Here is a 24,951-nt window from a genome sequence, read left to right as displayed (position 1 = left end):
TTCGTATAAAAAAAATTCATGTCAATCGAATAATCCATCGTTGTTTTATTGCAACTTAAAGTTCTATACCTACGCAAACTAGTCTCTCAGTTTTAAAGCTATCGGGCTGAAACTTTCCCAAAATTCTTCTTTTTATTGCAGGTAGTATAAAAATTGAAAAAAAAAGTTATATCTTAGCTCTTTTTTAACATATAACCTTCTAAGGTTGAAAAAAACATTTTTTAATTAGTTCTAAATTTTGAATTAAATTTTATTAAGATCGGACGACTATATCATACAGCTGCCTTAGAAACAATCGAAAAAGTAGTAGAATTTTTTTTAACAAATTTTATCTTTGGTGTTTTTTAACATAAAACTTTCTAAGCTTGGAAATAACATCTTTTAATAAGTTCTGAATTTCGAATTAAATTTTATCAGAATCGGAAATTTCTCATGTTTTTTCTTTTAAACGCAGACTCAAATGGTGCCCACACTGTTAAAAACTTTTAAAGTGAGTTAATTTATATTGATCATTAATAATAACTTTATTTTGTTATTGTTTCAAAAGTTTCTTCAGAGTCCTATTTTTTTAATAAAATAATGTGTATTGAGCAATCTTCTAATTGTTCTTATCTGTAGTCTATTGGCGTTATATTTACCTTTTAAAAGATGCACAATATACTGAACTTATAGAAAGCTTGAAAAGTACTAACAGCATATTCTTTATAGTAATACAGTTTTAAGTGATTCGCTAATAGGGCCCAAGCTTAGGGCGTAAAAACTTGTAGGAGTCATTTCGTTTTTTTTAATTCTTCGCTATAAAAAGCTGGCCTTAACAAATAGTATTATGCTGCTTACTGCTTTTATTTGTGGTACTAGATATAACAATTTTTTTTAGCCTTTTATTATAATTATTATTGAACGTCCTAAATGCGCCCCAGTAAAATCAAGTCATTTTCTACAATTGATATTTTCATTTAATGAACATGTTGCTAACACTAGTTTAATAATTTAGAAACGAATGCTATATAAAATGAACTGTTAAATAAAAATTTCTTGAACCAATACAATAGAACACGCTATAGTCGATTGTCGCGACTACCAGATACCCATCAATCAGCCTTTTATTTGAAAATACTAAAAATTAAGTTAAAATATAAGGATGACATGCTTGTCGCTTTATTGTTCTAGAAATGCATTTGCTTCTAGCATCGCCAGAGCAATACATACAATATATTTGTATTAATGATTCCATTTGTTGAATAATACAATTTTTGGTCAAACTGCTTTTTTGAAACCGTTATATTTGCCGAGAAACTATTTACACACACTCTTGCACACTCTAGCTCTAACGACGTGATTGCTCTTGGAAGGTTTGTGGGCGTTAGAGGATGCGAGATTAACTTTTTAGTCAAACTAGAGGTATTGATAGGATCAATACATTTCAGTTTAATTATTTTCGTTAACGTTTGTGGACGTTAAAGTCTGCGATTTTTTTAATACTTTTAACGTTGTTGTGATCTCAGCGTTCATATCGGCTATTCCTAGGTTGACTTCTAGTCCTGATCAGAATATACATATATCACTGTGGATGGCAGTACTCGTAATGGCGAAGCGCGCAAAAGAGCTTGCGAAGACCATTACTTTATAAAGCTGATGGATTGAAAATCTGCTATTATGGTCCGATCGTAACGAGTGATAAACGAATCGAAAGGTATCACAAAAACAAAGAAGATTGCACACCAAGACTTTAGAAATATCAATTTTTTTGGGAGAAAAAGCGGTGAAAGTGTAAAATTGCAAATTGGAGCTGCTAGATACGGTGTGGGTAAATGCCCCCAGCTTTCAACCTAGTTTTATTCTTACTGAGAATATGCGATACCTTATTTGTTGAAATACGATGTCGAATTTCTTCTTCTTCCCAAAATGAAAATGTTTGTCCCTTTGTTTGGGGGTTTGGGAATCCTATCGGTGTATAAAGTATTTTGAGTTCTGCCACATTTGGAAAATAGACTTAGAGTTATGCTAAAAAATTCTATTTTAAAATCTCTTTTTGACTATTTTTTCAAAATTGAATTGAACAATTTATTTTTAAATTTTAAGTCATTTTAATGACAATTTAAGTACTCAACTTTTGATTTATAACACTTTTTGACATAAAAATAACGGTTTGGAAGATATTAAGCGATAAATGGAGCAACCCATTACTCTCAGTATGAAAAATATTTTATTGCTACTTTCATGCTCAAAACTATTCAACAATAATTTAATTAGAAAAAAACTCTTATTAAAACATTTGTAATTAAAAAAGAAGAATAAGTATTTCATCGACTAAAACTTTTTAAAAATAACTTACTAAAAGCCCGAAACCAACCCTCATACATACGGGTATACGAGTATTACAGCTAAAGCGAGTTAAGTTTATTATAGCCACTTTTACAATAACATTTAATTTTAATTGGAGAAACTAAAGCAGCAATGAGAAATTTACCTGGTAAATTAAGATTCTCTCCATTCCACAAATGGGAGATAACCATTTTATGAAGGGGTTCAAGCAAAAGCTGCCTGTTACCTGTCTTTTACCTGACCTCAACAAAAGGGATTTCTTATGTCATGCCTCTAACACGCCTCTTAATAAGCGATGAACCCACGACCGCGGAAAATCTTGCAAACAGGCGACATATGTCAATCAAGGAAATGTGTTTCATTCCCCTATTGTAAACATATTTAATCATTTACATAATTAAATATATATTTGTTTATCATCATGTTTGTCATCATTCAGGTGCACTCATACTAACTTCTCTAGGAAATAAAAATATATACTGGTTATTATTCTTCACTACTACGGGGATTTCCGCATATCTTCCTTATATATATTAAAATATTTCTTACAGGTTAATGTTAATGTAAGCAAGAAAGAAAGTTAGCTTCGGCAACTTTGTATACCCCTGCAGTTAAAAGAAATAATCAACGTTAGTAACACCATGTATAATTTTTAAGGCTTGTTTCTAGCTTCAGTGATATTAAAAAAAGGTATTTCAATATTTCCCTGGCCGTTTCTTTGACAGCTATATGTTAGAGTCATCCGATTTTTTTAAATTTTAATTCAAAATTTTTAAAATTATAAAAAAATATATTCCCAATATTATAATATTATATGTCAAAAAACAACGAAGCTTTAATTTGTTTCATTTTATTTTCCCACCCGTTTTCCGGGCCTTCCTATGGAAGCTATATGATATAGTTGTCCGATTTTGATCAAATTTCTTTCGAAGTTCAGAACTAATTAAAACTGACTTAACGGACGGACAGACGGGCGGAGAGACGGACATGGCTAGATCGACTAGTCTAGTGATGCTGATCAAGGATATATACACCCTATGGGGTCGGAACGTCTCCTTTACTTCAAGCTTCTAAGCTTGTAAATAACCATTTTTCAATAGTTATGAATTTCGAATTAGTTTAAGCTTTTTGACATATTATCTTATAATATTGTGAATATAATTATTTATATTTTTAAGAGTTTCGAATTCCATTTAGTAAAAATGGGAATACTCTAACATATAGATGTCAAATAAATTGTCTAAAAAAAATAAAGAAATAATTTTTTTTAAATCTCTAAAGTCAGCAACAATCCAATAAAATTGCACATAGTGTTACAAAAGTTGATTATTTCTTATAATTGAAAGGGTATACAAACTTCGACTTGCCGAAGTTAACTTCCTTTCTTGTTTTTCATTCTTTCGTCATACACAGGTTTTGATTGTATCTGAGGTCCCATAATGAATTCATCCTGACCTTAAAGCCCTATAGTCGAGTGCTTCCGACTATCAGCTACCCGTTACTCAGCTTAATGGAGCAAACGGGGCATGGAGATATATAAACAGCAAAGCGATATTTTAGTGCGCCACCTACCGGCTATTTCAGTAGATGTTATGTGGGCGGAAGACAGATTTAAGTGTTTTAACTGTTTGTGAGCGTTAGAGTGGGCGTCGCACATTTTTTAAGGTCAGTCGATAGGTTGTGCTGAGACAAACACATTTCAGTTAAAATTTTGTTTCTATCATAAAAACTTTAGGCGCTACACATTATCGCACATTGTGGGCGTTAGAGTGGGCGTGTGCTGCGCAGGAAGCCCAAAAATCTGTATGCCAAGTTTTACTGCTCTAGCCCTTATAGGTTCCGAGATCTCAGCGCTCAAACGGACAGACAGACAGACGGACATGGCTAGATTGACCTGATCAATAACCTTATAGGGTCGGAAGCAAATATCATCAATACGATATTTTTTCAAAATCCAACAGCCCTAGTGCGAAGTAGTCGGTTAGCCTTTAAAGTCGGTTACGAAGCGGCTGTTGAAGGTTGGTCCGGGTTGCCGGGGTTGAAGGTTGGCCTCTCGAGTTGAAGTCAAGTCCAACTACTGAGCTTTTGCTCATCCATTAGGGTTGTTGATAATATATCAAAATATCAATATATCGATATTTTTGCAAAAATGATATAAATATCGTAATCAATTTTTTCCGAAACATCGAGAATGCGATATTTTTGTTTGATATTTTCTGTTTTGTATGTTTAAGTATAAATTATATAATCTGTATCATTTAAAAACTGGATTATAAGAAAATGGATTTTAATATAAATTTTGTTTTGTAACTAAATTAATATTTATATATTGTGTGGCATTACATTTTATATATGATTTCTGGCAAATGACCGCCACGGCTGGCTCGGAAGTAGTCCGATTTATTGAAAGACACGTTTGGTGACCGCCTAATTTCACGTTTTGGACCTGAGCACCGCTAGATTACTTTCTGTGGGGCTATGTAAAGTCATTGGTCTATGCGGATTAGCCACAAACGCTTGACCATTTGGAAGACAACATTCGCCTTGTTATTGCCGATATACGGCCGCAAATGTTGGGAAAAGTCATCGAAAATTGGACGTCCAGGTTGGAATACATCCGAGCCAGCCGTGGCGGTCATATGCCAGAAATCATATATAAAATGTAATGCCACACGATTATCTTTCGTATAAAAAAATTCATGTCAATTGAATAATCCATCGTTGTTTTATTGCAACTTAAAGTTCTATATCTCTAAAAAAACACCCAATATAAACGATGTATTAATGATGGTACATGTACTTTGATTGTGCTGATAAATAATTTCGATTCATATTTAAAGGTTTTACAACAACATGGTTGCATCGTTTTCTAAAACAAGTGTGATGTAACATCACAAACATTTTTTTCGCATTTTTTCGTCTTGTACAGGTTTTGATTGTATCCGGGGTCCCATAAAAAATTTATCCTGATATTTTCCGATATTGGTATACCCTTGCAGAGGGCATCATGATTTCATTCAGAAGTTTGCAACGCAGTGATGGAAACGTTTCCCACCCCATAAAGTAGCGTCTCTAAACTAGTTAATCTAGCCATGTCCGTCTATACGTCCGTCTGTTAGTCTGTTTCTACGCAAACTAGTCTCTCAGTTTTAAAGCTATCGGGCTGAAACTTTCCCGAAATTCTTCTTTTTATTGCAGGTAGTATAAAAATTGAAAAAAAAAGTTATATCTTAGCTCTTTTTTAACATATAACTTTCTAAGGTTGAAAAAAACATTTTTTAATTAGTTCTAAATTTCGAATTAAATTTTTTTTAAATTGGTCGGCTATATCATATAGCTGCGATCAGAAATTTAGTGGTAAAATAATATGAAAAAACTATATCTTCGGTGTTTTTTAACATATAACCTTCTACGCTTGGAAAAAACATTTTTTAAATGGTTTTGAATTTAAAATTAAATTTTATTAAGATCGGACGACTATATCATACAGCTGCCTTAGAAACAATCGAAAAATTAGTAGAAAATTTTTAACAAATTTTATCTTTGGTGTTTTTTAACATAAAACTTTCTAAGCTTGGAAATGACATCTTTTAATAAGTTCTGAATTTCGAATTAAATTTTATCAGAATCGGAAATTTTTCATGTTTTTTCTTTTAAACGCAGACTCAAATGGTGCCCACACTGTTAAAAACTTTTAAAGTGAGTTAATTTATATTGATCATTAATAATAACTTTATTTTGTTATTGTTTCAAAAGTACGCTATAAATGAACAATTTCTTTAAGAGTCCTATTTTTTTTAATAAAATAATGTGTATTGAGCAATCTTATAATTGTTCTTATCTGTAGTCTATTGGCGTTATATTTACCTTTTAAAAGATGCACAATATACTGAACTTATAGAAAGCTTGAAAAGTACTAACAGCATATTCTTTATAGTAATACAGTTTTAAGTGATTCGCTAATAGGGCCCAAGCTTAGGGCGTAAAAACTTGTAGGAGTCATTTCGTTTTTTTTAATTCTTCGCTATAAAAAGCTGGCCTTAACAAATAGTATTATGCTGCTTACTGCTTTTATTTGTGGTACTAGATATAACAATTTTTTTTTTAGCTTTTTAATATAATTATTATTGAACGTCCTAAATGCGCCCCAGTAAAATCAAGTCATTTTCTACAATTGATATTTTCATTTAATGAACATGTTGCTAACACTAGTTTAATAATTTAGAAACGAATGCTATATAAAATGAACTGTTAAATAAAAATTTCTTGAACCAATACAATAGAACACGCTATAGTCGATTGTCGCGACTACCAGATACCCATCAATCAGCCTTTTATTTGAAAATACTAAAAATTAAGTTAAAATATAAGGATGACATGCTTGTCGCTTTATTGTTCTAGAAATGCATTTGCTTCTAGCATTGCCAGAGCAATACTCACAATATATTTGTATTAATGATTCCATTTGTTGAATAATACAATTTTTGGTCAAACTGCTTTTTTGAAACCGTTATATTTGCCGAGAAACTATTTACACACACTCTTGCACACTCTAGCTCTAACGACGTGATTGCTCTTGGAAGGTTTGTGGGCGTTAGAGGATGCGAGATTAACTTTTTAGTCAAACTAGAGGTATTGATAGGATCAATACATTTCAGTTTAATTATTTTCGTTAACGTTTGTGGACGTTAAAGTCTGCGATTTTTTTAATACTTTTAACGTTGTTGTGATCTCAGCGTTCATATCGGCTATTCCTAGGTTGACTTCTAGTCCTGATCAGAATATACATATATCACTGTGGATGGCAGTACTCGTAATGGCGAAGCGCGCAAAAGAGCTTGCGAAGACCATTACTTTATAAAGCTGATGGATTGAAAATCTGCTATTATGGTCCGATCGTAACGAGTGATAAACGAATCGAAAGGTATCACAAAAACAAAGAAGATTGCACACCAAGACTTTAGAAATATCAATTTTTTTGGGAGAAAAAGCGGTGAAAGTGTAAAATTGCAAATTGGAGCTGCTAGATACGGTGTGGGTAAATGCCCCCAGCTTTCAACCTAGTTTTATTCTTACTGAGAATATGCGATACCTTATTTGTTGAAATACGATGTCGAATTTCTTCTTCTTCCCAAAATGAAAATGTTTGTCCCTTTGTTTGGGGGTTTGGGAATCCTATCGGTGTATAAAGTATTTTGAGTTCTGCCACATTTGGAAAATAGACTTAGAGTTATGCTAAAAAATTCTATTTTAAAATCTCTTTTTGACTATTTTTTCAAAATTGAATTGAACAATTTATTTTTAAATTTTAAGTCATTTTAATGACAATTTAAGTACTCAACTTTTGATTTATAACACTTTTTGACATAAAAATAACGGTTTGGAAGATATTAAGCGATAAATGGAGCAACCCATTACTCTCAGTATGAAAAATATTTTATTGCTACTTTCATGCTCAAAACTATTCAACAATAATTTAATTAGAAAAAAACTCTTATTAAAACATTTGTAATTAAAAAAGAAGAATAAGTATTTCATCGACTAAAACTTTTTAAAAATAACTTACTAAAAGCCCGAAACCAACCCTCATACATACGGGTATACGAGTATTACAGCTAAAGCGAGTTAAGTTTATTATAGCCACTTTTACAATAACATTTAATTTTAATTGGAGAATCTAAAGCAGCAATGAGAAATTTACCTGGTAAATTAAGATTCTCTCCATTCCACAAATGGGAGATAACCATTTTATGAAGGGGTTCAAGCAAAAGCTGCCTGTTACCTGTCTTTTACTTGACCTCAACAAAAGGGATTTCTTATGTCATGCCTCTAACATGCCTCTTAATAAGCGATGAACCCACGACCGCGGAAAATCTTGCAAACAGGCGACATATGTCAATCAAGGAAATGTGTTTCATTCCCCTATTGTAAACATATTTAATCATTTACATAATTAAATATATATTTGTTTATCATCATGTTTGTCATCATTCAGGTGCACTCATACTAACTTCTCTAGGAAATAAAAATATATACTGGTTATTATTCTTCACTACTACGGGGATTTCCGCATATCTTCCTTATATATATTAAAATATTTCTTACAGGTTAATGTTAATGTAAGCAAGAAAGAAAGTTAGCTTCGGCAACTTTGTATACCCCTGCAGTTAAAAGAAATAATCAACGTTAGTAACACCATGTATAATTTTTAAGGCTTGTTTCTAGCTTCAGTGATATTAAAAAAAGGTATTTCAATATTTCCCTGGCCGTTTCTTTGACAGCTATATGTTAGAGTCATCCGATTTTTTTAAATTTTAATTCAAAATTTTTAAAATTATAAAAAAATATATTCCCAATACTATAATATTATATGTCAAAAAACAACGAAGCTTTAATTTGTTTCATTTTATTTTCCCACCCGTTTTCCGGGCCTTCCTATGGAAGCTATATGATATAGTTGTCCGATTTTGATCAAATTTCTTTCGAAGTTCAGAACTAATTAAAACTGACTTAACGGACGGACAGACGGGCGGAGAGACGGACATGGCTAGATCGACTAGTCTAGTGATGCTGATCAAGGATATATACACCCTATGGGGTCGGAACGTCTCCTTTACTTCAAGCTTCTAAGCTTGTAAATAACCATTTTTCAATAGTTATGAATTTCGAATTAGTTTAAGCTTTTTGACATATTATCTTATAATATTGTGAATATAATTATTTATATTTTTAAGAGTTTCGAATTCCATTTAGTAAAAATGGGAATACTCTAACATATAGATGTCAAATAAATTGTCTAAAAAAAATAAAGAAATAATTTTTTTTAAATCTCTAAAGTCAGCAACAATCCAATAAAATTGCACATAGTGTTACAAAAGTTGATTATTTCTTATAATTGAAAGGGTATACAAACTTCGACTTGCCGAAGTTAACTTCCTTTCTTGTTTTTCATTCTTTCGTCATACACAGGTTTTGATTGTATCTGAGGTCCCATAATGAATTCATCCTGACCTTACACCTTAAAAGCTCTATAGTCGAGTGCTTCCGACTATCAGCTACCCGTTACTCAGCTTAATGGAGCAAACGGGGCATGGAGATATATAAACAGCAAAGCGATATTTTAGTGCGCCACCTACCGGCTATTTCAGTAGATGTTATGTGGGCGGAAGACAGATTTAAGTGTTTTAACTGTTTGTGAGCGTTAGAGTGGGCGTCGCACATTTTTTAAGGTCAGTCGATAGGTTGTGCTGAGACAAACACATTTCAGTTAAAATTTTGTTTCTATCATAAAAACTTTAGGCGCTACACATTATCGCACATTGTGGGCGTTAGAGTGGGCGTGTGCTGCGCAGGAAGCCCAAAAATCTGTATGCCAAGTTTTACTGCTCTAGCCCTTATAGGTTCCGAGATCTCAGCGCTCAAACGGACAGACAGACAGACGGACATGGCTAGATTGACCTGATCAATAACCTTATAGGGTCGGAAGCAAATATCATCAATACGATATTTTTTCAAAATCCAACAGCCCTAGTGCGAAGTAGTCGGTTAGCCTTTAAAGTCGGTTACGAAGCGGCTGTTGAAGGTTGGTCCGGGTTGCCGGGGTTGAAGGTTGGCCTCTCGAGTTGAAGTCAAGTCCAACTACTGAGCTTTTGCTCATCCATTAGGGTTGTTGATAATATATCAAAATATCAATATATCGATATTTTTGCAAAAATGATATAAATATCGTAATCAATTTTTTCCGAAACATCGAGAATGCGATATTTTTGTTTGATATTTTCTGTTTTGTATGTTTAAGTATAAATTATATAATCTGTATCATTTAAAAACTGGATTATAAGAAAATGGATTTTAATATAAATTTTGTTTTGTAACTAAATTAATATTTATATATTGTGTGGCATTACATTTTAATTATTATTTCTGGCAAATGACCGCCACGGCTGGCTCGGATGTAGTCCGATTTATTGAAAGACACGTTTGGTGACCGCCTAATTTCACGTTTTGGACCTGAGCACCGCTAGATTACTTTCTGTGGGGCTATGTAAAGTCATTGGTCTATGCGGATTAGCCACAAACGCTTGACCATTTGGAAGACAACATTCGCCTTGTTATTGCCGATATACGGCCGCAAATGTTGGGAAAAGTCATCGAAAATTGGACGTCCAGATTGGAATACATCCGAGCCAGCCGTGGCGGTCATATGCCAGAAATCATATATAAAATGTAATGCCACACGATTATCTTTCGTATAAAAAAAATTCATGTCAATCGAATAATCCATCGTTGTTTTATTGCAACTTAAAGTTCTATACCTACGCAAACTAGTCTCTCAGTTTTAAAGCTATCGGGCTGAAACTTTCCCAAAATTCTTCTTTTTATTGCAGGTAGTATAAAAATTGAAAAAAAAAGTTATATCTTAGCTCTTTTTTAACATATAACCTTCTAAGGTTGAAAAAAACATTTTTTAATTAGTTCTAAATTTTGAATTAAATTTTATTAAGATCGGACGACTATATCATACAGCTGCCTTAGAAACAATCGAAAAATTAGTAGAATTTTTTTTAACAAATTTTATCTTTGGTGTTTTTTAACATAAAACTTTCTAAGCTTGGAAATAACATCTTTTAATAAGTTCTGAATTTCGAATTAAATTTTATCAGAATCGGAAATTTCTCATGTTTTTTCTTTTAAACGCAGACTCAAATGGTGCCCACACTGTTAAAAACTTTTAAAGTGAGTTAATTTATATTGATCATTAATAATAACTTTATTTTGTTATTGTTTCAAAAGTACGCTATAAATGAACAATTTCTTTAAGAATCCTATTTTTTTAATAAAATAATGTGTTCTGAGCAATCTTCTAATTGTTTTATCTGTAGTCTATTGGCGTTATATTTACCTTTTAAAAGATGCACAATATACTGAACTTATAGAAAGCTTGAAAAGTACTAACAGCATATTCTTTATAGTAATACAGTTTTAAGTGATTCGCTAATAGGGCCCAAGCTTAGGGCGTAAAAACTTGTAGGAGTCATTTTGTTTTTTTTTAATTCTTCGCTATAAAAAGCTGGCCTTAACAAATAGTATTATGCTGCTTACTGCTTTTATTTGTGGTACTAGATATAACAATTTTTTTTTTAGCCTTTTATTATAATTATTATTGAACGTCCTAAATGCGCCTCTGTAAAATCAAGTCATTTTCTACAACTGATATTTTCATTTAATGAACATGTTGCTAACACTAGTTTAATAATTTAGAAACGAATGTTATATAAAGTGAACTGTTAAATAAAAATTTCTTGAACCAATACAATAGAACACGCTATAGTCGATTGTCGCGACTACCAGATACCCATCAATCAGCCTTTTATTTGAAAATACTAAAAATTAAGTTAAAATGTAAGGATGACATGCTTGTCGCTTTATTGTTCTAGAAATGCATTTGCTTCTAGCATCGCCAGAGCAATACATACAATATATTTGTATTAATGATTCCATTTGTTGAATAATACAATTTTTGGTCAAACTGCTTTTTTGAAACCGTTATATTTGCCGAGAAACTATTTACACACACTCTTGCACACTCTAGCTCTAACGACGTGATTGCTCTTGGAAGGTTTGTGGGCGTTAGAGGATGCGAGATTAACTTTTTAGTCAAACTAGAGGTATTGATAGGATCAATACATTTCAGTTTAATTATTTTCGTTAACGTTTGTGGACGTTAAAGTCTGCGATTTTTTTAATACTTTTAACGTTGTTGTGATCTCAGCGTTCATATCGGCTATTCCTAGGTTGACTTCTAGTCCTGATCAGAATATACATATATCACTGTGGATGGCAGTACTCGTAATGGCGAAGCGCGCAAAAGAGCTTGCGAAGACCATTACTTTATAAAGCTGATGGATTGAAAATCTGCTATTATGGTCCGATCGTAACGAGTGATAAACGAATCGAAAGGTATCACAAAAACAAAGAAGATTGCACACCAAGACTTTAGAAATATCAATTTTTTTGGGAGAAAAAGCGGTGAAAGTGTAAAATTGCAAATTGGAGCTGCTAGATACGGTGTGGGTAAATGCCCCCAGCTTTCAACCTAGTTTTATTCTTACTGAGAATATGCGATACCTTATTTGTTGAAATACGATGTCGAATTTCTTCTTCTTCCCAAAATGAAAATGTTTGTCCCTTTGTTTGGGGGTTTGGGAATCCTATCGGTGTATAAAGTATTTTGAGTTCTGCCACATTTGGAAAATAGACTTAGAGTTATGCTAAAAAATTCTATTTTAAAATCTCTTTTTGACTATTTTTTCAAAATTGAATTGAACAATTTATTTTTAAATTTTAAGTCATTTTAATGACAATTTAAGTACTCAACTTTTGATTTATAACACTTTTTGACATAAATATAACGGTTTGGAAGATATTAAGCGATAAATGGAGCAACCCATTACTCTCAGTATGAAAAATATTTTATTGCTACTTTCATGCCCAAAACTATTCAACAATAATTTGATTAGAAAAAAACTCTTATAAAAACATTTGTAATTAAAAAAGAAGAATAAGTATTTCATCGACTAAAACTTTTTAAAAATAAATTATTGAAAGCCGAAACCAACCCTCATACAAAGCGAGTGGAGTTCCCATTTTATATTTGATTTTGAAAACAAGGAAGGAAACGATCTTCAGCAGACTAATAAAATACACTTTCTATAATTTTCTCATTTGGCACGCTTCAATAAAATATGCCTTTAATATTTTATTGATGCGGGCAGAATGAGCATTATTCGTCAAAAAAGTCGATATCAGAACTTTTCTGCGCTGTTGATGTGCGATCGCCGCGACCCCTTACCACGTTAAGATATAGAATAGTTCAGTGTCTTTTTCAATGTGTATACAATTGTACAAGTCTGTCCACTTATAATGAGAAATCGTATCGTTAAGTTTATTATAGCCACTTTTACAAAAACATTTAATTTTAATTGGAGAAACTAAAGCAGCAATGAGAAATTTACCTGGTAAATTAAGATTCTCTCCATTCCAAAAATGGGAGATAACCATTTTATGAAGGGGTTCAAGCAAAAGCTGCCTGTTACCTGTCTTTTACCTGACCTCAACAAAAGGGATTTCTTATGTCATGCCTCTAACACGCCTCTTAATAAGCGATGAACCCACGACCGCGGAAAATCTTGCAAACAGGCGACATATGTCAATCAAGGAAATGTGTTTCATTCCCCTATTGTAAACATATTTAATCATTTACATAATTAAATATATATTTGTTTATCATCATGTTTGTCATCATTCAGGTGCACTCATACTAACTTCTCTAGGAAATAAAAATATATACTGGTTATTATTCTTCACTACTACGGGGATTTCCACATATCTTCCTTATATATATTAAAATATTTCTTACAGGTTAATGTTAATGTAAGCAAGAAAGAAAGTTAGCTTCGGCAACTTTGTATACCCCTGCAGTTAAAAGAAATAATCAACGTTAGTAACACCATGTATAATTTTTAAGGCTTGTTTCTAGCTTCAGTGATATCAAAAAAAGGTATTTCAATATTTCCCTGGCCGTTTCTTTGACAGCTATATGTTAGAGTCATCCGATTTTTTTAAATTTTAATTCAAAATTTTTAAAATTATAAAAAAATATATTCCCAATATTATAATATTATATGTTTAAAAACAACGAAGCTTTAATTTGTTTCATTTTATTTTCCCACCCGTTTTCCGGGCCTTCCTATGGAAGCTATATGATATAGTTGTCCGATTTTGATCAAATTTCTTTCGAAGTTCAGAACTAATTAAAACTGACTTAACGGACGGACAGACGGGCGGAGAGACGGACATGGCTAGATCGACTAGTCTAGTGATGCTGATCAAGAATATATACACCCTATGGGGTCGGAACGTCTCCTTTACTTCAAGCTTCTAAGCTTGTAAATAACCATTTTTCAATAGTTATGAATTTCGAATTAGTTTAAGCTTTTTGACATATTATCTTATAATATTGTGAATATAATTATTTATATTTTTAAGAGTTTCGAATTCCATTTAGTAAAAATGGGAATACTCTAACATATAGATGTCAAATAAATTGTCTAAAAAAAATAAAGAAATAATTTTTTTTAAATCTCTAAAGTCAGCAACAATCCAATAAAATTGCACATAGTGTTACAAAAGTTGATTATTTCTTATAATTGAAAGGGTATACAAACTTCGACTTGCCGAAGTTAACTTCCTTTCTTGTTTTTCATTCTTTCGTCATACACAGGTTTTGATTGTATCTGAGGTCCCATAATGAATTCATCCTGACCTTAAAGCCCTATAGTCGAGTGCTTCCGACTATCAGCTACCCGTTACTCAGCTTAATGGAGCAAACGGGGCATGGAGATATATAAACAGCAAAGCGATATTTTAGTGCGCCACCTACCGGCTATTTCAGTAGATGTTATGTGGGCGGAATACAGATTTAAGTGTTTTAACTGTTTGTGGGCGTTAGAGTGGGCGTCGCACATTTTTTAAGGTCAGTCGATAGGTTGTGCTGAGACAAACACATTTCAGTTAAAATTTTGTTTCTATCATAAAAACTTTAGGCGCTACACATTATCGCACATTGTGGGCGTTAGAGTGGGCGTGTGCTGCGCAGGAAGCCCAAGACTCTCTATGCCAAGTTTTACTGCTCTAGCCCTTATAGTTTCCGAGATCTCAGCGCTCAAACGGACAGACAGACAGACGGACATGGCTAGATTGACCTGATCAATAACCTTATAGGGTCGGTAGCAAATATCATCAATACGATATTTTTTCAAAATCCAATAGCCCTAGTGCGAAGTAGGCGCCTTTAAAGCCGGTTACGAAGCGGCTGTTGAAGGTTGGTCTGGGTTGCCGGGGTTGAAGGTTGGCCTCTTGAGTTGAAGTCAAGTCCAACTACTGAGCTTTTGCTCATCCATTAGGGTTGTTGATAATATATCAAAATATCAATATATTGATATTTTTGGAAAAATTATATAAATATCGTAATCAATTTTTTCCGAAACATCGAGAATGCAATATTTTTGTTTGATATTTTCTGTTTTGTATGTTTAAGTATAAATTATATAATCTGTATCATTTAAAAACTGGATTATAAGAAAATGGATTTTAATATAAATTTTGTTTTGTAACTAAATTAATATTTATATATTGTGTGGCATTACATTTTAATTATTATTTCTGGCAAATGACCGCCACGGCTGGCTCGGATGTAGTCCGATTTATTGAAAGACACGTTTGGTGACCGCCTAATTTCACGTTTTGGACCTGAGCACCGCTAGATTACTTTCTGTGGGGCTATGTAAAGTCATTGGTCTATGCGGATTAGCCACAAACGCTTGACCATTTGGAAGACAACATTCGCCTTGTTATTGCCGATATACGGCCGCAAATGTTGGGAAAAGTCATCGAAAATTGGACGTCCAGATTGGAATACATCCGAGCCAGCTGTGGCGGTCATATGCCAGAAATCATATATAAAATGTAATGCCACACGATTATCTTTCGTATAAAAAAAATTCATGTCAATCGAATAATCCATCGTTGTTTTATTGCAACTTAAAGTTCTATACCTACGCAAACTAGTCTCTCAGTTTTAAAGCTATCGGGCTGAAACTTTCCCGAAATTCTTCTTTTTATTGCAGGTAGTATAAAAATTGAAAAAAAAAGTTATATCTTAGCTCTTTTTTAACATATAACCTTCTAAGGTTGAAAAAAACATTTTTTAATTAGTTCTAAATTTTGAATTAAATTTTATTAAGATCGGACGACTATATCATACAGCTGCCTTAGAAACAATCGAAAAATTAGTAGAATTTTTTTTAACAAATTTTATCTTTGGTGTTTTTTAACATAAAACTTTCTAAGCTTGGAAATAACATCTTTTAATAAGTTCTGAATTTCGAATTAAATTTTATCAGAATCGGAAATTTCTCATGTTTTTTCTTTTAAACGCAGACTCAAATGGTGCCCACACTGTTAAAAACTTTTAATTAATTTATATTGATCATTAATAATAACTTTATTTTGTTATTGTTTCAAAAGTACGCTATAAATGAACAATTTCTTTAAGAATCCTATTTTTTTAATAAAATAATGTGTTCTGAGCAATCTTCTAATTGTTTTATCTGTAGTCTATTGGCGTTATATTTACCTTTTAAAAGATGCACAATATACTGAACTTATAGAAAGCTTGAAAAGTACTAACAGCATATTCTTTATAGTAATACAGTTTTAAGTGATTCGCTAATAGGGCCCAAGCTTAGGGCGTAAAAACTTGTAGGAGTCATTTTGTTTTTTTTTAATTCTTCGCTATAAAAAGCTGGCCTTAACAAATAGTATTATGCTGCTTACTGCTTTTATTTGTGGTACTAGATATAACATTTTTTTTTTTAGCTTTTTAATATAATTATTATTGAACGTCCTAAATGCGCCTCTGTAAAATCAAGTCATTTTCTACAATTGATATTTTCATTTAATGAACATGTTGCTAACACTAGTTTAATAATTTAGAAACGAATGCTATATAAAATGAACTGTTAAATAAAAATTTCTTGAACCAATACAATAGAACACGCTATAGTCGATTGTCGCGACTACCAGATACCCATCAATCAGCCTTTTATTTGAAAATACTAAAAATTAAGTTAAAATGTAAGGATGACATGCTTGTCGCTTTATTGTTCTAGAAATGCATTTGCTTCTAGCATCGCCAGAGCAATACATACAATATATTTGTATTAATGATTCCATTTGTTGAATAATACAATTTTTGGTCAAACTGCTTTTTTGAAACCGTTATATTTGCCGAGAAACTATTTACACACACTCTTGCACACTCTAGCTCTAACGACGTGATTGCTCTTGGAAGGTTTGTGGGCGTTAGAGGATGCGAGATTAACTTTTTAGTCAAACTAGAGGTATTGATAGGATCAATACATTTCAGTTTAATTATTTTCGTTAACGTTTGTGGACGTTAAAGTCTGCGATTTTTTTAATACTTTTAACGTTGTTGTGATCTCAGCGTTCATATCGGTTATTCCTAGGTTGACTTCTAATCCTGATCAGAATATACATATATCACTGTGGATGGCAGTACTCGTAATGGCGAAGCGCGCAAAAGAGCTTGCGAAGACCATTACTTTATAAAGCTGATGGATTGAAAATCTGCTATTATGGTCCGATCGTAACGAGTGATAAACGAATCGAAAGGTATCACAAAAACAAAGAAGATTGCACACCAAGACTTTAGAAATATCAATTTTTTTGGGAGAAAAAGCGGTGAAAGTGTAAAATTGAAAATTGGAGCTCCTAGATACGGTGTGGGTAAATGCCCCCAGCTTTCAACCTAGTTTTATTCCTACTGAGAATATGCGATACCTTATTTGTTGAAATCCGATGTCGAATTTCTTCTTCTTCCCAAAATGAAAATGTTTGTCCCTTTGTTTGGGGGTTTGGGAATCCTATCGGTGTATAAAGTGTTTGAGTTCTGCCACATTTGGAAAATAGACTTAGAGTTATGCTAAAAAATTCTATTTTAAAATCTCTTTTTGACTATTTTTTCAAAATTGAATTGAACAATTTATTTTTAAATTTTAAGTAATTTTAATGACAATTGAAGTACTCAACTTTTGATTTATAACACTTTTTGACATAAAAATAACGGTTTGGAAGATATTAAGCGATAAATGGAGCAACCCATTACTCTCAGTATGAAAAATATTTTATTGCTACTTTCATGCCCAAAACTATTCAACAATAATTTGATTAGAAAAAAACTCTTATAAAAACATTTGTAATTAAAAAAGAAGAATAAGTATTTCATCGACTAAAACTTTTTAAAAATAAATTATTGAAAGCCCGAAACCAACCCTCATACATACGGGTATACCAGTATTACAGCTAAAGCGAGTGGAGTTCCTATTTTATATTTGATTTTGAAAACAAGGAAGGAAACGATCTTCAGCAGACTAATAAAATACACTTTCTATAATGTTCTCATTTGGCACGCTTCAATAAAATATGCCTTTAATATTTTATTGATGCGGGCAGAATGAGCATTATTCGTCAAAAAAGTCGATATCAGAACTTTTCTGCGCTGTTGATGTGCGATCGCCGCGACCCCTTACCACGTTAAGATATAGAATAGTTCAGTGTCTTTTTCAATGTGTATACAATTGTACAAGTCTGTCCACTTATAATGAGAAATCGTATCGTTAAGTTTATTATAGCCACTTTTACAAAAACATTTAATTTTAGTTGGAGAAACTAAAGGAGAAAGGGTATCAACGAAGGATAGCCAAATTGTTTATTTTATTGTTCGATGATATCGGTATTTAGGTACAACACGAGCGTCAATTCTACACACCGTGACTTCAATCGAGTCTGAAATAAACACAAGAGCTTTAAGAATTTTGTATACAGATAACTTGTAGTAAAGGTAATAATTCCTGGACGTGTTAGTTGGAGGAGAGAAAGAATTATCAGATAGACTAAAACTATAATAAGGTCTCTGTTAATAAGAACGGATAGATCAGATTTTTTTGCAGAAAGATGTAATATAATGAAAAAATGATTGGTAAGAATTGCAAGAAAAATATCTTAGGTGAATGTAGAGGAGTCAGTATAAAGCTTAGGTAGCTTCATATTTACTTAGTCCCTTAACATTTTAAAAATAAACTTTATAGTTCTTTGACACAGTTGAAGACCTGTTATTTATTTTTTTATAATCAAATCATAATTAAGGCAAAAGCTTTTAGCAATAAATACATAAGTCACACCAGGCGGAGCAAATATTTTAAAAGACATTAACCTGGAGCATATGAAAATCGGAATTGTTCAATTGCAATTTCCTCGGGTAGGAATAAATTCCAGTCATTTTCAGATGTTAACTGAAATTGTCTTACGCCCCCCAGCAGAAGACTGAACCTCACTTAGCTGAGAGCCACGAACGGTACCTACTGTACATTAAGGTATGGTCGCCAGTACTGAAAATTTAATTTCAGCATGACTTCCATGACGATGTGTATCCAAAGACACAGTTGATCCATTACCCCTGTGTCAACAGAAACTACTGCTACCAAGTTCGGATTTGGGGGGATTCCATGATCGTATTAGCTGCCATTAAGCTGGCTTTTTTGCGTTCGGGCGACTCGGTTAGGAATTTCCTTTTCTTAAATTGAGCACACTCGGAACTAAACCCCTCATTGAGCTGTCTAAAAGCTCTTGAGATATTTAATAGGCTGTCTTGAGTCTGCTTTATAAATCCGCTCCTCTCAGCTACCATTTGTCTTGCAGAACCCACATGATCCTAGAATGAAGTCTTTTATTCTGCCAGTAAAGCCTGAACATTTAACGCTCATCATCGAATCGCAGAGCCAGCTTAAATTTTTGCAAAGCGGTCACTCAACTATTACAGTTTGTAGAAAGTCGTCAACGTATCTCAATCAAAAACCGCCAAGGGGAAGGCTTTTGCAACCTCGCCGTCAAAGTCATTTCTTACACCCAGGCTTTTTTAAAGAATTCTCAATCAATTCTCATCATAGTGAGGCAGCAGCAGTGATCACATCAATTTTAGCAGAGCAGGCTGTTTGGTAGCAGTAGTGATGCCTCCGAATGGAACATGCCAGACGGGATTGTCTTAACTAATCCTATATTCTAACGGAATTGAAGGATTCTTCGAAGCCATTCGATTTGGCAAGAGCACGATGAGTACAAATATGCCCACGCTTATTATTATGAGTTTTGATTGGGTAATTAGGGGAAGTACGATGTTTTCTACTGAGCCTGAGCGGTACAAATCCAATTTCGTTCTGGATCAGCCTTCTCTAGAATTCGTTTTACATTTTTGGATCCTTCCAAAAGAGAATTACCAAATACCACATCAAACACTAACCGAAAAAATACTTACTTCTTTCATTTCGGCTTATTCTCCGGAGAGGGGACGGTACTGACATTCTACAGGCATATCAGCTGAATAAGGTGACCTACGGTAACTGAGCAGCTCCTTTTCTCTTTTCCTGATTCGATTTGAACAAACTAGAATACCCTTTTGCAGCCACTAGAATACCCTCTCGCAGCCACAGAATGACGAACTGATCTTTAGGCAACATCGATTTACCAGATTTTACGTTAAATTCATTCATTGTTCCAATTTACATGCAGGAGCGAGGGTCTCGCTTTCGTTCCTTCGCGAGTAGGTTTGGTTAATCAACGGTAGACCTCTTATGCATAAAGTGCTACGAGAATGCACTCACTGCTTCCACTCCCCATATCACAAATCATGGGAAATTTTCCCACCAGACCGCGTCTGGTGTCAGGAGTTGACCACTGAGGCCCCTTCCTGACCTCGAATCTTTGTTTTATTTGGCGAAGAAGCTACCCACATCGAACTAGTTTCTGAGCTACCCACTAATGCTTTTTGGTCCTGCATTCGAAGGTTCATTGCCCGGCGTGGATTGCGGCAACGCATCTACTATGACAATGAAAAAACTTTGTTGGAGCTGTCAACAAAATAAAAGAGTTCCAAAATGCATTACTGGAGCCAGAAGTCATCAACCTTCTGGAGTCGAACAGCACTTGCAAGTGATTTTCGTTCTGCTTCATTCTTCCAAAGCTCTTTATTTCGGCGGCCTCTGGGAAGCGATTTTAAATTTCCGCCCCATCGCGCCAGCATCGGATGACCCAAATGATGAAGCTGCTTTGTCGTCAGCCCAATTTTTTATTGGTTCACCTTTATTGCCTACTCCAGATAAATCTATCCACAATCTACGTCACTAGATGGCAACGGGTACGAGTCGTTGATCTGCACACATTCACAAATTAGCTTCTCCTTTGATTGTAATTGAAAGTTCTGCGTCGCAATTACTTTTTTCTAGAGTTGCAAAACGCGTGGCTTATCAACTGACCTACCGCAACTCTAGCTCTTCTTCCACTTGATTTTGGCACTCATCAAACGTGTCTCTTTCTAACAATAAATCGGCAACCAGATTCAACCGCCTATTATTTATTCTTGTACAGCGCCTAGTGAACAATTACATTTTCGGCAGCGATCGAACAAGATGACATTTTTCGGTTTTGGGAATTGCGCGTGTACAGCTAACTTTGCAGTTCAGACGACTATTGGGTCCCGGCTGAACTCCTTCGAATAGGTAGTTCATTGCACAATTCTACCTTCGCTCTCAGGGTATTGCCCAGAAGTAACTGCATCGCTCTTCAGTGGATTCCAAATGGTATCTTCCTAGCAGACCCTAACTTCTGCTATCCTCAACGGGTCGATATGCTGATCGGCGCTGAGTTCTTTATCGACTTGCTTAGGGAAGAACCAACCCTACGAAATATAGTCTTTGGCTGGGTACGTCGGGAAATTGTAAATTGCACTCCAGTAGCTTCAAAAGTTAACTCGGGCGATGTTTGTTTATTTAATTTCATTTGTAAAGATTGTTTGTTCGTTCCGACTAACGAAAGCAGCGAGCAGGGGCGTAGCACAGCTCATTAACAGGTCGAAAAGCAACGATTATACTAAAACTACAACAAAGTACTAGATTGTTTAAATTACTAAGTCTAAATACCAATATTTTATGTGAATAAGATCTAAAAAATGAAAGGAAGTTAACTTCGGCAAGCTGAAGTTTGTATACCCTTGCAGTTATAAGAAATAATCAACTTTATAAACACCATGTGAAATTTTTAAGGACTATTGCTGACTTCAGTGATATTAAAAAAAATTTTTACATTCTTTTTTCAGACCATTTTTTAGTTGGATTTTTAATAAATTGAATTCGAAATTCTTAAAATTTATAAAAAATTATATTCCCATTATTATATGATAATTTGTCAAAAAGGCCCCAAAGCTATTATTTTGTTTTCCCACCATTTTTCCGATCGTTCCTATGGCAGCTATATGATATAGTTGTCAGATTTTGATCAAATTTATTAAAAAATGTTATTTCCAAGAGGTGGAGGTTATATGTCCAAAACCACCGAAGCTATAATTTGTTTCATATTATTTTCCCACCAATTTTTCGTTCGTTATCGTTTATCGTTCCTATGATAGAGTCATCTGATTTTGACAAAATGTTACTACAAATTCAAAACCATTAAAAAAAAGTTATTTTCAAGTGTAGAAGGTGGCTGAGGTCTAAAGGGGCACCACACGGCAGTGAAGGCCGGCGACAAGAAATCGTGAGCTCGGGGGTAAGCCTCTCTAGCCCCAGTGTACCTCGCCCCAAGCACTACTTTGGCGTGTCCCGGCGTGAGCCCCGTGCACCATGTGGAGTTGAGCAGGTCTGGCGCGATCAGCCAGAAGGGAGAGCGGTCGACCGGTACGGTCTCGAGTGGAATTTTTCCAGGAGAGCCTACGGTTCCGACTTGTGAAGTCCCGGAGTGGTGCGACCGAACCCCGAGAGTAACGAGCCAGAAGGGAGAGAAGTCCCGGAGCGGCGCGACAGAACCCCGAGAGTAACGAGCCAGAAGGGACGGGAGTCCCGGGTCGGCGTATGCCCACGAACCCAACACAGAAGTCAAGCTACATACAGCCACCAAGTCAGGAGCAGTTCGCAGGAAACTGCCATCAACAAGCAGGACACCACACCGCAACAGCCACCACGCAAGGAGGATCGAGCACATAGGACCGGCACGGACAGTAAGCGAAAGGGTTAGGCTAGGGTGGAACGTTCGTTTACACAAGGCGTAGAAGCAAAGTGGAGAGCGTGGCAGCTTCCTGGCGTTTCGCCATGACTGTCCGCACGATGTGAGTGGAAACCCCAGTGGGACCCCGGGACAGAGCAAGAGACAGGCGGTCGTGTGTCGAAAGGAGTGATCCTGGAGAACTCGTCAGTCTGTTCACCCTAGTCTAAGAACGGTGACGCTTCCCTAAGCCCTCACGGCTGACCCCGTAGCGAGCCTGAATCGTTGCGAGCAGTTGCCGAGTCAACGAGTCAGGAACAAGCAGCGGACAAGGATCTTCAGATAGCTACAAAACTGGAACACAGTTTTAACGAGGCGAGAGAACACTGAGACAACCCGTACCATCGGAGACACCGAGGACAAGCAAGTTATAAAGCCGACTGCAGTTATACCCGAAATAACCCACTACGAACCCGTGAATTCTGTGCTTTCTCACTGAACTACTGGGCGGTCACGTTTATATAAATTTGGTGGGACGAACACACACAATCTACTGAGCTATCCGTACAGATACCGTAGCGAGCAGAAAGCAAACAAATCAGTTGGTTACAATTTTTTCCCCGATAGTTCCTATAGGAGCTATAAGATATAGTTGTCCGATCCGGCTGGCTTCGACTTATATACTACCTCCAATAGAAAGAAGACTTTTGGGAAAGTTTCAGCCTGATAGCTTTAAAACTGATTAATGACTAGTTTGCGTAGAAACGGACAGACAGACGGAAAGACGGACGGACAGACGGACATGACTAGATCGACTCGTCAAATGACGCCGATCAAGAATATATATACTTTATGGGGTCGGAAACGTCTCCTTCAGTGCGTTGCAAACTTCTGACTTAAATCATTATACCCTCTGCAAGGGTATAAAAAGAAAGTTGGTAAATTTGTTGAATAGAAAAGGTATTGGAATTACCGCACGAATATACACATATTAGGGCTAAGCAATGTTTTAACTAAATCCACTCCTGCTCCCTGAGCAAACACTAATAAGTAACATTTTTTTACACTTTAATTTTATAAATTTTAACCCCCAATAAAAAAGGCCCGATCTAGCCATGTCCGTCTGTCCGTATAGTCGCTGAGATCTTTGAAACTAAAAAAGCTATAGGAGACGATGCCGATTCCTGCGTTTCTTGCGCAGCGCAAGTTTATCTCAGCAGGGTGCCACGCCCACTCTAATGACAAAAATTCGAGAAAGACTGTAGCGCCAGCAGTTTTATTGCTAGGAATAAAACTAACTAAAATTTATTGGTCCCTTTAACGCCCACAAACCCAAAACTGTTACGGCCACAGTTTTCATGATAGAAAATGTATATATGCATTATTCTTAAAAATAACTATGGGTAATTGCCGCTTGTCGCTTTAATATGTCAATATGTCTACATTACCATATATATGACCGGTGGTGTTTTACAATATCGCTTTGTTTCTTATATATCTCCTTTTTTCTTTTGATCTTTAAATTTGACAGTCGAGGCACTCGACCACAGCGTTCGACCTCTACCTTTACATCGAAAAGAAAGAATGGGCTTCTTACTCCCAATGATACAAAATTCGTTGGTGATAAACTTTCTTTTCGATTTTTTTTTAATATTTTAATTTTTTTTTCTATTTGTGTAAGATGATCTTATAATCTGGACTCGACTTAATCACTTAAAAGCTCAATTTGTCTGCAGAAAAACTGTTCTTTTTCATCTTTTCGATAGACAACTCTCGACAATTTTGGGTGGTTTCAATCTCCCTGACATTTTGTGGTCTCCTTCCACTGACTGACTTGTCTCTAAAATTTTATGTATCCATGATTTCGTTGACGGTCTGTTAGAATTATCAATACAGCAGCTAAGCTTTATACGTAATTCACTAAACATAAAATTGGGTCTTGTGTTCATTTAACAA

At 34.6% G+C, this 24,951-nt stretch overlaps 1 protein-coding gene and 1 long non-coding RNA gene across 34 annotated transcripts in view; one reads left to right on the top strand and one right to left on the bottom strand.

Moving 5' to 3' along the window:
* The window catches only part of LOC108026765 (glutamyl aminopeptidase), a 502,322-nt gene extending 485,754 nt beyond the window's left edge, over positions 1 to 16,568 (bottom strand). For 10 of the 21 annotated variants that reach the window (XM_050890150.1, XM_050890134.1, XM_050890129.1 and 7 more), the window contains exon 1: positions 16,523 to 16,568. The gene's annotated coding sequence lies outside the window, so the exon portion shown is untranslated. Of the gene's footprint in view, positions 1 to 638; positions 774 to 6,192; positions 6,328 to 11,227; positions 11,274 to 16,522 lie in introns of those variants that run through there. The other 11 variants (XM_050890130.1, XM_050890138.1, XM_050890142.1 and 8 more) reach the window with 9 other exon arrangements.
* Positions 1 to 24,951, top strand: part of LOC122817994 (uncharacterized) — a 271,976-nt gene that overhangs the window by 3,611 nt on the left and 243,414 nt on the right. For 5 of the 13 annotated variants that reach the window (XR_007765481.1, XR_007765475.1, XR_007765482.1 and 2 more), the window contains exon 1: positions 17,457 to 17,580. The exons of 1 other annotated variant lie outside the window; for it this stretch is intronic. This is a non-coding gene — a long non-coding RNA (uncharacterized LOC122817994). Of the gene's footprint in view, positions 1 to 1,410; positions 1,694 to 6,966; positions 7,250 to 12,002; positions 12,286 to 17,456; positions 17,581 to 24,951 lie in introns of those variants that run through there. 7 more of the 13 variants (XR_007765474.1, XR_007765479.1, XR_007765472.1 and 4 more) reach the window with 4 other exon arrangements.

Source organism: Drosophila biarmipes, unplaced genomic scaffold (genome assembly GCF_025231255.1).
Source record: "Drosophila biarmipes strain raj3 unplaced genomic scaffold, RU_DBia_V1.1 ptg000017l, whole genome shotgun sequence".
NCBI lineage: Eukaryota > Metazoa > Arthropoda > Insecta > Diptera > Drosophilidae > Drosophila > Drosophila biarmipes.
Note: the sequence above shows the minus strand (reverse complement) of the source record. Positions and strands in the feature narration are given on the sequence as shown.